Source organism: Cavia porcellus, unplaced genomic scaffold, assembly GCF_034190915.1.
Source record: "Cavia porcellus strain 051 isolate PalLab524CR breed Dunkin Hartley unplaced genomic scaffold, mCavPor4.1 scaffold_30, whole genome shotgun sequence".
Lineage (NCBI taxonomy): Eukaryota > Metazoa > Chordata > Mammalia > Rodentia > Caviidae > Cavia > Cavia porcellus.
In genome coordinates, this window is record NW_026947513.1 from 18,234,337 (window position 1) to 18,247,892 (window position 13,556).

Below are 13,556 nucleotides of genomic sequence, written 5' to 3' on the forward strand. Positions count from 1 at the left end.
TAATTAAGGAAAACTTCCCAAGCATAAGAAAAAGAAATGATATCCAGATAAATGAGGCATACAGAACTCCAGGCACCTACAACCAAACAGATCTACACTCAGACATATAAGATTCCAGAAATCCACCACAAGAACAGAGTATTAAAAGCAGCTGGAGAAAAGAAGCAGATTATCTACAATGGGAAAATTACCAAAATAACGACAGACTTATCAACATAAACTCTTAAACTGAGAAGAGCCTGAGGGGAAATAGTCCAAGCTCTGAAAGAAAATAATCTGCAACTGAGACTGATGTACCCAGAAAAACTCTCTCTCAAAATTAGTGGAGAAATAAGATATTTCCTAGACAAGAAGGAACTGTGGGAGTTAATGGCCACCAACCCAACCCTACAAAAAATACTGAAGGACATTCCAGAGAGAGAGAGAGGAAAAAATACCAGGATTCCAGCAACAGTGACAGAGAGGCCTCAGTGAACAGGGCAGACAGTGGAATGAGGGAGTAAAGTGGACAGATAGTGACAGAAGAATAAAATAGCAGAAATGAGGCAGAGATGGTAAGCTATAATCTTTAATATAGATAGCTCTGATACACTAACAAAAAAAGAAACACAGGCAGAGTAGACTAGGAGGCAGGATCCATCGAGATGCTCTGAATAGGAGATACACTCAACCTGAAAGAGGGTTAATAAACTGAGAGTCAAAGATGAGAAAACAATGCTGTATGTGACAGGAAACCAGAGAGAAATAGGGACAACTCGTCCAGCAGCCTCAGATAGACTGGAAAGCTATGCAGCTGGAAGGAAGGACAACCTTGTGGCTTTAGTAGGTAAAGGAGCACAGCTCAAGATCAAGCTCAGGGGTAAAAAGGTTCAGCAACACTCAGATAACAGGCTGCCCCCCTAATCTAAAACTAAAAGAGCTAGTAGGACCCAAACTACACAAAGCACCTTGAGAAAGGGAAAAGGGAGGAACTGTATAAAAAAGGAAGGCAGAGGACATTGTTAATAGTGTATCAGGATTTAAAAGTCATAGTAGTCTTATTGCTCTGTTTAGTTTGGTTATATTTTGTTTCAGTCTGTCTACGCATTTGAGGGCACAGACAGCTAACCCAAAAATAGCAGGTTATAGCACAGTAACTATCCTTAATTTCCTATTACTTACACTGAAACCCTGTATTACTTACATTGTCTTACTATGACTGATCTTATTTGAAGCTGGTTTGTTAGACCGCTGTTTAGCCTCAACTGATTTCACTCGAATATGGTATCCTTGATAGTATTAAGTCTGGGAGTGACTTTATGTGCTTCAATTTTGTAACTTGAACAACTATTTCTAAGATGAGAATATGTAATCTATTAACTAGTGATTTCTTACTGTTTATTTTTTCAATTTTATATTACTTGTACCCTTTTTCTGTTGTTTTTTTTTTTTTTTCCTTTTTCTCCTTAAATAAAAAAAAATTTTTAAAAAAAGTCTGGGAGTGGAGACAACTACTCTGAAGATGACAAGATGTAAAAGATATCCATTCTGGTTTTGATTATTAACTGCTTTCAAGTCCTACAATATCTTCAAAGTTGTATTTTTAATAAAGTAGCTATGTAATGTTATGTTCAATTATATTATGCCTGATGATGTGGACAATTCTATTGAAAATAACAAGAGAAAGCATAGTAACTACTGTAGATAACCTAATATTGTGGCCCTATATGTCTTTTTCATTTCATGTTTTTCTAGGAATTTATTTTGTTGCTGGTTTTGATCTCTTTTTCCCTATAATACAGAAAGGATAGATATACATGTCTCACATGGGAAGAATTTCTAAACTATTTACGGGAACAGATTATATAATACATGATGTAATGAATGGATGCTCTGAAGAAGAAGAGACACTAAGAAACCCAGTGCTAATTCTGTAGCGTTATCATATGAAATCTAGCAATACTGTCATTCACTGTTCAGAGTGATATTAGTCTAGTGTCTTATGTTCAATTTCAGCATATGTAAAGATAAAGACAGCTACTTACAAAGAGACTGAGAAACATTATGGTAAACATTATTGATTTCCCCAAAATCAGGTCTTGAAGACCTAAAAAGCCTTCATTATCCAGTAATGATCTGCTACGGAGTAAGTTCTATAATGCCCAGTATATATTCAATGTGTGTGAAGATGGGGACAACTATTTGGAAGAAAACTAGAGACAATAAGATAGACAGTGAAGACCTCCAGTGGACTTGCTTTGAAATCTGTGTTTCTTTAAATTGTTTCCTTATAAACTATTTTGTTCTGTTTTGCTGTTTAATCTTACCCTCTTTAAGATAAAAAACAAGTGTGTATGACTGATAACCATATTACTGAGTTCTTGTTGGATCATTGAGCAGAACTGTTTGCAGTGTCATTGTTTGAATATCACTTTGTATGCTTTAATTTTGTAACTTGAGCAACTATTTCTAAGATGACGTTATGTAACTTATCAACTGGTGATTTCTTACTGTTTATTTTTCCGAAATTCTATATTGTTTCTACCCTTTTTATCTATTTTTTTTCTTTAAATAAAAAAAATAAGTGGGGATTTTTCAGTGGTGGCTGGATCTAGAGTATATAAGGCTAAAATTGATTCTGGAGTTGATTCATGAAGCAATGCTAGGAGTAACGATATAAGTGTTAACTGTCCTAAGTTGTCTGGATAAAATAAAAGAAGATGCTGTTAAGTGAAATCCGTGTTGCTTTTGCTATCTTCCACCTGCCATGAACTGTTACCCCTCTGCCAGGAGCTGCTCTGCCTTGGAGCCAGCCAATTATGGACTGAAATTTCTACAAGCTGTAAGCCAAATAAACCTTTCCTCCTTTAACTCTGGATGTTGGGTATTTTGTCTCAGCAATGAGAGAAAAGTAACTAACACATGTTTTATATGTAGAACCGCTGCCAACCCTGACCTCAGGACATGACAGATGGGGACCTTCAGAAACTGATTGGATTTGAAAGACACTACAGCTGACATCTGTGAAGAGGGTGGGCTGGTCAGAAGATGCAGGTCACTGTGGGATTGACCTGGAAGACCATGCACCCTTCCTGGCTCTTCCCGTGGCGCTCTCTGCTTCCTGTCCACCATGCTGGGTGCAGCTTTTTTGTAGCGTGGCCATGTGCCATACTGTCCTGCTTAGAGCCAGTGCATGATGGACAGAAACCCCTACAAGCTGTGAGTCAAAATAAATCTCTCCTCTTCTAATTTATGATTAGTGGGTATTTTGTCTTAACAACAAGAGAAACAACTAAGATAGTCTTTCTTCAGAGAGTCTGTGCTCTGATGTGAGTCCCAAAATTATTTTTTTAATACATCTTTTTTGAGACAGGGTTTTGTTCTGCAGTTCAGGCTGCCTTTGAACTTACTCTGTAGCTGAGGCTGGCATCAAACTTGTGGCAGTACACCTGCCTCAGCCTCCTGAGTGCTGGGATTATAGGCAAGTCCACCATGCCCAGCCCAGAGTTGTTGATGAAGCACAGAGAGACTTAAATGAAGACGGGTTTGTGCTGCCTTCTACAAAGAGTGGACTTGTTTGAAATCTACACATGGTGTCTTATCAGAACAGAGATCAACCACATTTTGTGGAAAGGCTAAATCACATGATGACCATAAACTTTGTCCTGGATTATGAATTCTGTGGCAAGCAACAGCCTGGTTGGAGTTCACCAAATAATACAAAGGAAAAATGTTTGGAAAGAAGTCTATGAAATGTACGAAGATCTTGGTCAGTTTTATTCTCTGTCATTTGTTCTGTGTTGCATCATCTGTCACCTGTGACAAACAGCTGAAGGTTTATTTCTTTGACAATCTACAGCAAGGAGCACAAGTCTGAAGCTGGCAGATGTGGGAAACCTGGAAGAAAGAAATGCACTGACAGCCAAATAAACTGACAGAGAGTGAGATAAATTCTGAACTCACAGCCAACGTATATATTTTATCTTGACCACCCCAAGGATGCCATTTTTTGAATTTGAAAAACTCAAGGATGAAGAAATTGAAATATGCATGTGTTCACAAGAGGTAGCTCCTTACACACCCCGGGCCACCACTGCTGATAGCTCCCTAGTTAAAGGACGAACATCCCAGTTTCCCATCTTTTACTAATGTAATGTTGCCATAAATGATAATAGGTGCAAGTCATTCTAGTGTAGAATCAATGCTGAAGCAGTAGTGTAAATATGTATTTGTTGAGAGCTGGACATGGTAGTGCACACCTTTAATTCCAGCCTCAGGAGACAGGCAGACTGCTCCCAGCAAGCCCAATGCCAGCATGAGCTACACAGTGAGTTCAAGGCCAGTCTGAACTACAAGTAAGAACCAGCCTCAAAATATCCAAAACAAATAAGTAGGTAAGTAGCTATCTTTGTTGAAAGAATAGTAAGAGTTAATCTATGTGAAAACTCTTGTAAATTTCCAAGGGTTAAATATTAAATCATTGGATAGGTGAGCTGCAAATTATGTTTCATAATTACCCATTTAGTGTATGTAGTTCTGCTTTAGAAAGTGTTTTTACTGTCCTGTATCCCAGATAAATGTAACATTAACCTATATCATTTTTAATATTTGCAAATCACATATCCGAGAAAGGGTTAACATCCAAAATATATAAGGAAGACATACCAAAAAAATCAATTTTAAAAATGAGTGAGGATGGGGCTGGGGATTTAGCTCAGTGACATAAGCGCCTGCTTTGCAAGCATGTGGTCGTGAGTTCGATCCCTGGTACCGGTAAAAATACAAAAAAAAAGAGCAAAGACTGTGAATAGCCCTTTTTAAAAAGATATGCGAATAGTCAAAAGATATATAAAAAGACACTCATGATCACTAATCATCAGGGAAATGCAAACCAAAATAGCAGTAACATATTACTGTACACCTCTCAGGATAAATAACAGCTATCAAAAAATAAGATAAATGTTGATGAGGGTGTGGAGAAAAGGGAATTTTCATACACTCCTGGTGGGGATGTAAGATGGTCTGATCACTAAAGAAAACTTACAGGCTTTCCTCAATAAATTGAAAACAGAATGACCTTTTGGCTGTGGGTGGCTGAGCGTGTCTTCTGGATGTGCAGAGGTGCCTTGGTTTATGAACGCAACTGTTTCCACGATTCTGATCACAAACCAACATGGACAAGAACCGAATCCCATTTCTCCATAAGGTCAACATTGAACCTAACCGTTGAATTTGATTTGGTTCCTGTGCAACTGGATTTGCAACAGAATCATGGGAACAGTCAACTTTGGGGAGCTAGGAACTACTGTATATCTGAAGAAAATACAGTTGGTATCTAGAACAGTTACTCGCATTCCTGTGGTTATTGCAGCACCATACTCAATAGAAGCAACCTCAATAGACATAGAGGCAACCTTGCTGTACATTAACAGGTGAATGGACAAAGAAATTGTGGTATATCTCCTTATACAATGGAATAAAAAGAAGGAAATTGTGTCATCCATGACAGTACAGGTGAACCTAGAGAACAGTGTGCACACTGATAGCAGCCAGATGCTAAAAGACGACTACTGTATGATACCACCTATGAGAGGTGATCGAAATATACAGTGATTATTCATATGTTAAAAATGGAAAAGACATTGCCATTAATTCTCCTCAGAATAGTTCTGCCTGCTTTGAAAACATTATCCCATCATCCTTGAGACTTTCTGGAGCGGCTCTGGAAGTCCTCTTTTGTGAATGTCTTTTACAAGGTGTGGTCAGAGAGCTTAGTGAGTGGTGCTGCTGGGTACCGGGCAGCAGAGACAGCCTTGTAAACATGTGCGGTGTCCGCATCCACTTTACTCACAAACCTGGGCCCATGCAACTCCTTCCCAAGTCAAAATGACGAGAAAGGTAAAAATTTCGAATGAATTCAGGACATTGAGACTGCCAAACAGTGCAACTAAACACACTGATATCTAAAAAAAGGGGGCAATCATAGAGAAAATTCACAAGAAAAGAAGCAGAAATTTTAACACATTTAAAATATAAAATCATAAATAAATACATATATGTTAAGTGTTCAAAAATTTTTTCTAACCCCTCTAGTTTCCTAGGACATTTTAGTTTTTGTTTGTTTTTGTTACTCTTAAAGTCTTAGAATCAATATTTGTTTAATCAGGTTCACCTAAACAAAACATGAATTTAATTTTTGCTTACGTAACACATTCAAATGGCTTAAGACTCAGAAAGTACAAAGAATATATAGTAAAATCCCTCTAATCCATCCTTACTCACAACTTCCCAGTTCCCATATCCTTGTACTAAGATCACCATCTTACTGGGGATGGTGCACACCTATAAACTCAGCACTCAGGAGGCTGAGGCAGGGGGATTGCTTCGAATTCAAGGTCATTTGGGGTTACAAAGCAAGACCCTGTCTAAAGGAGAAGAAAAAGCCAGTTTCAAGTATATTCTTCTTGAGCTCTTAAATATAAAACAACTATGTAATGGATTCTTTTGTCTTCATCTATTTTATCCAAGTAGTAAGACACTGTACCCACTCTTTTATACTCTATTTTTCCTTTGGTGATCGTGAAATGCTTAATGTTTGCCATTATTCCCTTTTCCTTTGGGGTAGATGGAGTATACTGAGAAATCCATGTTCACAGCTTATGCACAGTTAAGCTTGCGAGCTGCCTGGCGGGCCATGAAGCGCACTCTGGGGACATCTGAGTGGGTCACAGAGGCTCACACTGGGGCTCTCTCTGACGCCTGGCCCTTCCTGTCTGGTGCTCTCCTGTGGTTTTGCACCACAGCAACATGGTATGAGCAGGTTTGCTGCCACCACACCTTCCTGCCATGACCTTTTTGCCATGGGCGGCTGAGCATGGATGGAAAACTTTTTTGTGTTTGTTTTTTTGTTTTTTAGGGCAGGGTCTTGCTTAGTAGGTACGGACTGGCCTTGAACTCCCGCTGTAGATCAGGCTGGTCTCAAACCTGAGGAATCATCCTCTCTCAGCCTCCCAAATGCTGGGATGACAACTCTTCCTTCTCTAAATTGGGTCTATCCAGTATCTGGTGCTAGCAATGAAAAGTTAATTCTGTATGAGTCAAAAATGTCTGACTCATACAGAAATACATTCTGAATCATAACTCGAGTAAGTTTCCTTCCTAATAAATATTGAAGTTATTCCAGTTTGCATAATTTCAGGCAATTCTACAGTAAATAATTTTGTCATGTACTATCTCATGTCTTTTGTATGGACGTGTGTCTTTGTGTATATACACACACATGTGTACAGCACTATCATTTTAAAAGCCCCTCAAGTGTTGGGATATAGCTCAACAGCATAAGTGCCTGCCTAGCAAGTGCAAGGTCCTGAGTTCAATTCCCAGCACCAAAAAAACAAAAAAAAAGCCCCTCAAAATCACTTGTTTTGAAAGTTACTGCTTACGTAGATTTATCGCCTGTTTGCTATTATTGATTCCCTTGTTGTATACCTTCTTGCTGAAGCATATATTTTAAGGTTGTTTTAATCTCGAAAATGTCTTTAGTCACCATCATTCATTAATCCTAGTCCTGTTAGGTAAAAAGATTCTAAACTGTTTATTTTCCGTCAGCACTTCGATGTTACTGTGGAATTTTATTCTGAGCTTTTTCTTACCAAAAGTGCACTGCTAATCCCTTTTATTTCTGATTACTATATATATATATATTTTTTTGAGTATGAGGGACCAAACCTAGAGACTCACGTGTGATAACCAAGCACTCAATCACTGAACTGCATCCCCAGCCCTCTTCATTTCTTAGCTAGTTTGTTTGTTGAGACAGAGTCTTGCTACACAGCTTAGGCATGCCTGCCTCAAAGGCACCCACTACGGACCTCAGATTATTTTTATAAAACTTTTTTTTAAAAAGTATTAACCAAATGTGGTAGCACACACCTGTAGAGACTGCCTGTAACTCCAGCACTTGGGAGGCTGAGGCAGGAAGATCGCCATGAGTTCAAAGCCAACCTGTGCTACATAGTGAGTTTAAGACCAGCCTGAACAATATATCAAGATTCTATCTCAAAAAATACAGCAACACAAAAAGTATTTTGAGGTGTAATACAAGGTGCACAGAATCTTAAGTGTACACCTCCATGACTTTTTACCTATCTACCCAGCCAGTAATCATGAAGATACGATGGTTCCTATTATCCCAAAGAATACCCTTGTGACTCAGGCCGGTTAGAATCTTCTGCCTGCCTGTCAGAGGTAACAACTATTCTCTCAGCTAACACTGTAGATTAGTTTGGAACCTCATATACTTGAATTTGAGCTGTTTACTCATTCTCCGTGCTTTTTGGTTTGTGTTTGTCTTTGATGTTTTGCAGTTTTACTAGGATGTGGAGTACACATTTAAGATTTGCATTTCTTTATCTCTGGGCAGATTGTTTTCTGGTGTTCATAAGTTTTCTTGTTCTTTTATCTTTTGCAGAGGTTGTTTGGCCTTTTAGATTAGTGACAGTCTTTTGTGGGCTGCACGGTATAAATGATATTAAAAAGCAATTTTGTGTTTGTTTCTGGAGGGCCCGAAGCCTTTGCTCTTCTTGCTTTGTCTTTTTGTTTGTTCTAATTTCTTGTTTTGTTTTGCAGTCTTTTTTAAATCAGTTGATTGTATACTTACAATTATGAATGATAACATGTATTATTTAAACGCATTGTTGTAAATAATGCATGTTCAAATGATTTAACGTGCCCAGGAGAATAAAACAGTGTTTCTCTGGAGTGAAGGACGGATAAGCTTGCTGGTGTGTTCAGAGATTCCTAAGCATGGGTTCCCTTCCTGCGGGTGCAAACTTGGTCGCAGCCCTGCACGGTGCACACGGGACTTGAGCCCGAGGGTAACCACAGTGAACGCGCAGGCTCCTCTCTTTCCCTCAGGCTCAGCAGCCTCACAGCTTTTGCTGTACCCATGAAACAGTGGAAGACCTGTTAGCTTGCAGAAGGATACAATCTGAGGCCCTCACAGCCCTTAATAAGAAGAGGGTGATTGCATGGCCTCATGGCAAGATTTAAGATGGATGGAAAAATAAAAGGAAGAATAAATAGGCACATAGACATAAAAGGAAATGCTATATGACAAAACACCATCACAGGTCTGTAGAGAAAGAGGAACTCTTGAATAAAGTCAGGTGCAATCAGCTATCAAAATGTGACAGCTAAAATTAGATCGTTGCCTCAAACCCTATCCTAGACCAACCATATCCAAAAGTAAATACCAATGGGATTCAGGATCTACATGTGAACATAATAAAACTTGAAATAATTGACAACAAGCTGTCAAAGAGCTCATCTTTCTGATATCATGGTAGAGAAGAATTTTCTGTTTGTTTGGGCTTTTTGTGGATGTGTTTGTTTTTCTATGCTGGAGACCTAACACAGGTCCTTGCACATATTAGGCAAGTAGCTAAGAATCACACCCCCAATCCTTAAGAACAATTTCTAAACATAAAAAAGTCAAATCACAAATCTAAAGATAGAGCCATGTTAATTTTTTTTTTTTTTTTTTTGGACCAAACTCGTGACCTCCTGCTTGCCAGGCAGGCACTGATTTTTTTTTTTTTTTAATTTTAAACTTAATTTAAATTTAAGTAAGAAATAACAAAAAAATGTTTCAAAGCAGGATATTACACTGTGACTATAACAATACACATTTCATGTGGTTACATTCACAGTAGTTGTTCAGGGTACAAGATATAGGCATGAAATGTTGCCCAGAAAATTACTAATGCAAAATTTTCTCCTCCACAAACCAAAAGGAAACCAACTGTGTTAACACCTTAACTGTCTTGTATTTATATTTTCTTCTTATCCTTCCCTCAGTTGACAGGCATTTGGGTTGTTCCCAAGATTTATCTATTACAAACTGTGCTGCTATAAACATAGGCACACATATATCACTGTGGTGTGATGTATTTAATTATTTGGGGGAAGATATCCAGAAGAGGAACAGTGAGGTCAAATGAGACCTCTAATCCTAGCTTTTAAAAGAAATCTCCACACTCATCCACAGTACTTGCACCAGTCTATACTCTCACCAGCCGTGGTGAAGGGTTCCTTTTTTCCCACAGCCCCAGCGGCATTTGTTATTGGTTGATTTCTTGATGATAGCCATTCTTTTTGGAGTAAGATGATATCTCAGTGTTGTTTTAATTTGTATTTCTTGAATGACCAATGAGGTTGAACATTTTTTCATGTATTTATTTGCCATTTTAATTTCTTCACCTGAGAACTGTAGTCTTCTCAGATGCCCATTTTTGAATTGAGTCATTAAATTTGGGGGCCTGATATTTTTATATTCGTTATACATTCTAGATAAAAATCCTTTGTCCAAGGGACAGTTGATGAAAACCTTTTCCCAATCTATGGGTTTTCTTTTCACCCTGTTGCTGGTGTCTTTAGATGTACAAAAACTTTTATTAAGATGAGATCCCATTTATTGATTCTGTGAAATACTTTGCCTGCAGTTTGGTTTTTGTTCATGAACTCTCTGCCTACTCGTATGCCCTTGAGATTTCTACCTGCTTTATTTTGCAGTAGATTTAGTATTTCTGTCTTAATATTTAGATCTTTGATCCATATTGAATTTAGTTGATGGTGATAGACATGGGTCTAGTTTAAGTCTTCAGCATATGGAAAGCCAATTTTTCTAAAATCACTTATTAAAGAAGCTATCTTTCTTCCAGTGAACATGTTTGACCCCTTTGTCAAAGATGAGGTGGCTGAGTGTGTTTGTAGTTGTGTCTGTATCTTCAGTTCTTTTCCCTTGATCCTGAGGTCTGCTTATTTGCCAGTACCATGCTGATTTTATTATAGCGGCTTTGTAGTATAATTTCAGGTCAGGGATTGTGATGCCTCCTGCCTTGCCTTTGTTGCCCAGAATTACATTTGCTATTCTAGATCTCTTTTGTTTCCAAATGAATTTCAGGAATGTTTTCTCTAGTTCTGTGAGGTATGTTAGTGGTGTTTTCATCAGGATTGCATTAAATCTGCATAACAATTTTGGGAATATGGCCATTTTCACTATGTTGGTTCTTTCTATCAATGAGAAAGTGATATCTTTCCATTTTCTGATACCTTCCTCAGTCTGCTTTTTGAGAATCCTATAATTTTCAACGTATAGATCTTTTACATCTTTTGTTAGATTGATTCCTAAGTATTTCATAGTTTTGGATGCTGTTGTAAAGGGTGTGATTTCCCTGATTTCTCTATCTGTGAGTTTGTTGCTTGGAATCACGTTAGAATTAAAATCTTTCATACAAAGAAAGAAACAGTTAATACACAATTGAGAACCAGGGAGAAGCTGTTTGTAACTTTTTTGACTTTTTAGGTCACAGTTCTTAGGAGCAGCAGTTATGAGCAGAGGCTGATCCTCCCGTGTGACCCAGACTTAGAGTTTTCACCCCTTTCGTGGATGCTCCCCAGCTTCCCCCCTAGGTTAGCCCCAGCTCCATCCCTAGCCCTGAGGCTCAGCCACACTACAAGTTTCTGTGACCCTGTGTAAGAAAGAAGCGTTTTCTAGATCCTTTTTCTTTCTTGTTTTTGTTTGGGTTGGCTGTTTTGAGACAGCATCTTGGTATGTAGCTCAGGCTGGCCTGGAGCTCACTGTGCAGCCTAAGCGGGCTTCACGCTCGTGGTCTCCCCTTACAGAACACAGGTGGGAGCCACCACATCCTGTCTTAAAAAGTGGCAGCACATTCAGGTTTCTGAGATTCCAAGGGACAGGCCAGGGCATCAGAGATGAGGATAAGAGGCTTGAAAGAGAAAGCATAGCACCGAGTAGAATACTCACAGGAGAAAAACAAAACAGAATTGTCCCAGCTGCCTGCTTTTTAGCAGCCCCAGGTATCTCCAGCAGGCAGCTGCCCAGCACCCTGGAGTCCACACCTGCTGCTCCCACCTCCAGGCCGGGAACTTCAGCTGGGCCATCAGCCCTTCACAGCATTTTGAGTTGAAACTCTGTCCTGGGACTTCTCCATTCCTTTCTTTTGAAATCCAACTACATACATATTTTAAAGCATTTGTTCTATTTTATCCTGCTCTGAGGTCCATTTGAACTCTGAGCCTGTCCATGCTTGTACTTGACAGAACCACCCACTCCTGACGGCTGTTCGCTCCCAACAGACTCACATCCCAGGGAACGGGCCTGGAAAGACAGCTTCAATTAGGAATTTTTTTTTTAAGATGATGGAGATGAAATCCAGGAGCACTGAACTATATCCCTGGCCCTTTTTGTTGTTATTGTTGTTGTGGCTGTTGTTATTGTTATTGTTATTGTTGTTGTTGTTGTTGTTGTTGATGGTGATGGTGATGATGATGATGGTGATGATGATGATGATGATGAGATGGAGCAGTGTCTTGTTAAGTTCTCCCTACTGGGTTGGGACTCTAAATCCTGACCCCTGAGTCATTGCAATTACAGGTGTGTCCCCCCTCACCTGACTACATTGTTAAAGTGTAACTAGAGAACAGTTAGTGGCTGGATAAGGGGCGCTCTGGCTGGGATTCAAGGGGACAGGGTGCGGCTGTGGTGCTCAGTGGCTGAGCATTTGTTTACCACACAGGCAGCCCTGGGTTCAGCCGCCAGCACAGCAGAAACAGAGAAATAAAATCGCTCAAGGGAGAAGGTTATTTCAAATGTCTTGTAGCAATCGGGCAGTACAGCTGCTTAATTCCAGAAGCCTCCTTTTCCAAAAGATTGGAGTTATTTTAATATTCACTGAAAGAGGGGCTGGGGATTTGGCTCTGTGGCATAAGCACCTGCCTTTGCAAGCAGGCGGTTGTGAGTTCAATCCCCGGCACCAATAAAAAAAAAAAAAGCAAGAAAGAAAAAAAAGTTCACTGAAAGAAAGCCCCTTGGGTTGGCCCGCAGTTGTGTCTGTAGAGATAAAAGAGAAAAGGCTATGTCAGGGACAAGCGCCAGAGGAGAAAGGGACAAGATTTGTATCCTTGCATAGTGGTGACACTAGCACGGTGTTCCACGTCGCAGATGCTGCTCAGAGTATTCCACTAATGCCCTCACCCAGCAGCAGCACTGCAGGTGGACGCGGTAATGTTTCACAAGTGGGCACGCTTGCAGCAGAAGTCGATGCCTGGCTCAAGTGTGCTGTCACGGAGTGGTCCCTGACAGCTGGATGCTGGACAGTGGGGCAGGTGTGGCTTTTTCCTTTCAGGGAGTGTTCTAAGGAGTGTTCAATGCAAAGGGGGCTTTACCCTCTTGTAGCTCTGGAACATTAAGAAATTCAGTGCTGTGTGGAGTCCTGTCACTACCTTTTTTAGGTTTTCAAAAATTTCCTCATGGCTCTCTGCATAAGAATCAAAAGGGTCAGATAACTTGAATAAACAAAATGTATTTTTAAAATGTATTTTTAAAGTTACTTCTAGAGTTCTTATCACAATTTAGATTTTTTCCATTATGAATATATGTTTTAAAAACCCCACAACATTATCAGCCCCTGTAATGTTGTCACTGATAGAAATGATAGCTCTTGTCGTATTTCAGTTATAACAGATATCTCAAAATATACAACCTTGTGTGTCTC

The 13,556-nt window shown here is 39.3% G+C and overlaps 1 protein-coding gene across 3 annotated transcripts in view; it reads left to right on the forward strand.

Annotated features, from left to right (window-relative positions):
• Pgm2 (phosphoglucomutase 2) overlaps positions 1-3,232 on the forward strand; it is a 38,920-nt gene extending 35,688 nt beyond the window's left edge. The window contains exon 15 of one of the 3 annotated variants that reach the window (XM_063240651.1): positions 2,917-3,232. The gene's annotated coding sequence lies outside the window, so the exon portion shown is untranslated. Of the gene's footprint in view, positions 1-1,473; positions 2,851-2,916 lie in introns of those variants that run through there. The other 2 variants (XM_063240652.1, XM_063240653.1) reach the window with 2 other exon arrangements.
• Positions 3,233-13,556: the final 10,324 nt, after the last annotated feature.